This window comes from Dioscorea cayenensis, chromosome 19, assembly GCF_009730915.1.
Source record: "Dioscorea cayenensis subsp. rotundata cultivar TDr96_F1 chromosome 19, TDr96_F1_v2_PseudoChromosome.rev07_lg8_w22 25.fasta, whole genome shotgun sequence".
NCBI lineage: Eukaryota > Viridiplantae > Streptophyta > Magnoliopsida > Dioscoreales > Dioscoreaceae > Dioscorea > Dioscorea cayenensis.
Window position 1 is genome coordinate 10,137,810 of NC_052489.1, and position 4,137 is coordinate 10,141,946.

Below are 4,137 nucleotides of genomic sequence, written 5' to 3' on the forward strand. Positions count from 1 at the left end.
TTTGTTTTCTTTCTTTTTGTGCAGCTCCAAGTTCATGGCCCAAGAAAATCACTCAATATTGATTGAAGGAGATCCTAAGCTCGAACGTACAGTTAGAAGAAAAGTGAAAGAACCTGTACAAGAATAGTCTAATCTAGCCGATTTGGAAGTTGAAGGATAGGATAATATGGTGGAACAAAATGAGCAACAGAGGACATTGTCTGATTATGCCAGACTTCAGTATTGCGGACACAATCGAGTATTGTGCGTCCCCTGATTACATCTCAAAACTTCGAGTTGAAACCGGCATTCATCCACATGTTGCATCAATCCGCACAGTTCAATGGTTTGGACGATGAGGATCCAAACAGTCATATAGCAAACTTTCTTGAGGTGTGTGATATGCTCAAGATAAACGGTGTGACGGATGATGCCATCAAATTTAGAGCCTTCCCATTTTCCTTAAAAGGGAGAGCTAAGTAGTGGTTACACTCATTACCTAGAGCATCAATTACCATATGGGAGAAGATGGTAGAAGCTTTTCTTGGCCATTATTTCCCTGCCTGAAAATCTGCAAAGCTTAGGAATGAGATCTCGTCCTTTATATAGTTAGAATTGGAGTCTCTATTTGAGACGTGGGAACGGTTCAAGGAGCTCTTGAGAAAGTGCCGCAACACGGATTCCTAAAGTAGATGATTGTTCAGACCTTTTACAACGGGTTGAATCTGAGCACACGGCAACTCTTGGATGTGGCAGTAGGAGGTACCTTAGGTAGCAAGACCCCCAGTGAGGCCCGTCAACTAATTAAAGAAATAGGGTTAAATAATTACCAATGGAATGCTAGGGAGAGGAAGAAGTTGGCCGGGCTTCATGAGATAGATGTAGTAACTTCATTGGTAGCTCAAGTGGAATCATTGAGTAAGAAGTTAGATGTTCTAACTTCGAATAAAGTGGTGACCATGACTACTTGCACCGGGTGTGGTGGAGGACATGCTAACTCTGATTGCCCGATCTCCATTGGTGATGCATCTTCGGTTGAGAATGTTGATTTTGTTGGTAATGCGATGTGCAATCAAGGAAATCGATATAGAAACACCTACAATCCGGGTTTGAAGAATCATCCTAATTTCTCGTAGAGTAACCAAGGTCAGCAAAAGGCCATGGGGCCACCGGGTTTCCAATAACAACAAGCCCCAAACATGGAGAACCGAGTTTCCAGTTTGGAGACCCGAATGACCAATTTGGAGAAGGCCTTGACTAGATTTGTGCAATCATCGGATACAAGGTTTCAATCCGTTGAGGCTACACTTCGCAACCACACCGCTTTTTTGTACAACCTTGAGAATCAAGTGGGGCAGATTGTGAAGTCTCTATCGGAGAGATCACAAGGAAGCTTGCCAAGCTATACCAAGACCAATCCTAGAGAGCATGTGAAGACGATCACTTTGAGAAGTGGTCGTGAGGTTGAAGGCAGGTTTTCGAGTGAGAAGCCCAATGAACACGCACCCGAGGTCATAGAGGTTGAAGAAGGAACAAGGAAAGAGAAGGAGGTGGCACCCCCACCTTTCAAGCCAAGAATTCCTTATCCCTCTAGGTTGAAGAATGACCTAGCGGATGAAAAGTACAAGAAGTTCCTGAGTTTGTTCAAGCAACTCCACATCAATATTTCTTTTGTTTAGGCATTGTATCAAATGCCTAAGTATGCAAAATTCTTTAAGGACTTGTTGACTAACAAGAGGAAGTTAGAGGAGAGTTCTTCAGTGATCTTAGATGCTTCTTGCTCGGTGGTTTTGCAAAAGAAGATGCTGAACAAGGGGAAAGCCACGGGAAGCTTCATCATTCCATGTAACATTGACAATTTAGGTGAAGAAATGGCATTGGTGGACTCTGGGGCTAGTATCAACGTCATGCCATATAACTTTTTTCAGAAGCTAGGCTTGGCCAAGCCTAGGCCTACTCTGATTACCTTGCAATTGGCGGACCGAACGGTGAGACATCCGAGGGGTATCATCGAAGATGTGCTTGTCAAGGTTGACAAGTACATATTTCCTGTAGATTTTATGGTACTAGACGTCAATGAGGATACAGATGTACCCTTGATACTTGGGAGGCCATTCTTGCGGATTTCCAAGGCATTGATTGACATGGATGGAGGGGAGCTAACTTTGAGAGTTGGAGATGACAAGCTCACATACCGCCTTCCTGAAGCCATGTGGCATTCTCTAGATTTCGATGATACCCTGTATTTTCTAGACACTACTGATGAGATTGTTGATGAATATATACAAGAAATGTTCAATCCGGACCCTTAAGAGTGTTTGTTTGACCAAGAGGAGGAAAATGAAGAAGTAATGATGTTTGGCTCGACGGAAGAAGTACCGTTTACTCCGAGGATGCTGAAGAAGGTGCTCTGGAAGATGAAGAGGGTGAAGAGATGCCACCGGAAATACTCTAAGGCTGTTGGAGATGTGCATGAACTGAATAATTTTGATGAACCATTGCTAGGTGGTCCCCAGCCCGATAACTCCCCCACCTTCAAGAGACTTTGCTTGTCACGCTTTCAAGCCATTCATCTATGAGCCCCTGTGAGGTAAGGGCGAGGTACGTCAAGCTTAGTGACGTAAAACAAGAGCTTCTTGGGAGGCAACCCAAGTGTTTACTGTTTTCTTAGTTAGTAGTTTAGTTTTTGTTCGAATAAAGTGTTGAGTGTTGGTGTATTAAATGTCAAATGTTTCTGCTGTGTATTGTATTGTGGATTTTGACGTCATCATGTGTATTCATGTGGATTTGGCGAAGTTTAGGTCCTTTGAGTTTATTTTTTCATGTTTTCTATGGTTAAAGTTGCCTTGTAAAGCAGGCTCTGAGTGTTTAGTTGTGTTCAAAAATTTTTGTAGAGCCTACAAAGTTTTCTAAGTGTACAGAGAAAACACACGCTCGTGTGGAATCTCCGCACAGGTGTGCGTCTTTGTTCAGCGCTCATCCAGAGAAGACACAGGGGCGTGGACTCTCTCCTGTGAGTGACCTTGTGATGGTCCACTCCCGTGGGTAATTTCCACACGGGCTTGCGCCTTCCTGCAGAGACTTGGTGAATTATCCCGAGAACGCACAAGGGCGTGTACTCGCTCCTGTGAGAACCCTGTTAAAAACGCACGGGCTTAGTAATTTTCCGCACGCCAATGTGAATCTCTACAGATAAGCTCTCTCCATCCCAAGAAGACACAGGGGCGTGCATCTGCCCCTGTGAGTCAGGCTTGTGACTGTCCATGCCCGTGTGGAATTTTCGCATGGGCGTGCGAAACACTTAGCGATTCTTTTGGATGGATAGAGATGTCACAGGGGCGTGCAGCTGTCCCTATGGGTTAGGCGCACGGGCGTTGGTATTTTTCGCACGCCCGTGTGGGTGCATTCAGAGAAAGTGAGGGTTTTCCTGAGAGCACACAGGGGTGTGCATCAGCCCTTGTGAAGCTCTCCTGTGGAGGCGTACGGGCGTGTGTAATTTCCACACACCCGTGTGGATGCACAAAATTCCAAGAGACGCGAGTTTTTCTTTAAAATCTTTGCAGAGGAGCCAAAACGTGACACCGACACTTGATTTTGCTTTTCATTTTTATTACTTTTTACATTTCATTTTGGATTTGTATACTCAGAAAGGACTTTCCTTCTGAGTTTATTTTTGTTTTGTTGTCTCAAGTTGTATTTATTTCTCCATCTTTTATATACTCGAGCTGGTTTTGTTTTATTGAGCTTCACTGAACCCCCTCGTGTATGCGTGCAGATGGTCTTGTCATCGTGGGAATTGAGAACTTGTCATAGACATGGCCAAGGTGCTTCGGCACTTGGCTGTGTGTGCTTCACAACCCGTTGGAACGCCACTCCCAATGAATTAGCTCCATCAAATGCAACACTAGGAGTCAGGGAAATATTGTTTTGATTGCTTCTCCTGCATTTATTCTTGATTTATATACATCATGAGTGAGCTTGCATGTGTACATTGGGGACAATGTACCACTAAAGTGTGTGTGTGTGTGGGGGGAGTTTCATAATGCACACATCTCTTTTATATTAGTCTTGATTGTTATACATGGTCACATAGCCAATGGCGGTTCACCTTAGTTGCACTGATTGTATTTTAGAGTTTAGTAGAATTTTTAACATTGA

At 43.9% G+C, this 4,137-nt stretch overlaps 1 non-coding gene across 1 annotated transcript; it reads right to left on the minus strand.

Moving 5' to 3' along the window:
• Positions 1-555: 555 nt before the first annotated feature.
• LOC120250857 lies at positions 556-661 on the minus strand. Its single transcript, XR_005533190.1, has one exon. It is a non-coding gene; the product is annotated as a small nucleolar RNA R71 (small nucleolar RNA).
• Positions 662-4,137: the final 3,476 nt, after the last annotated feature.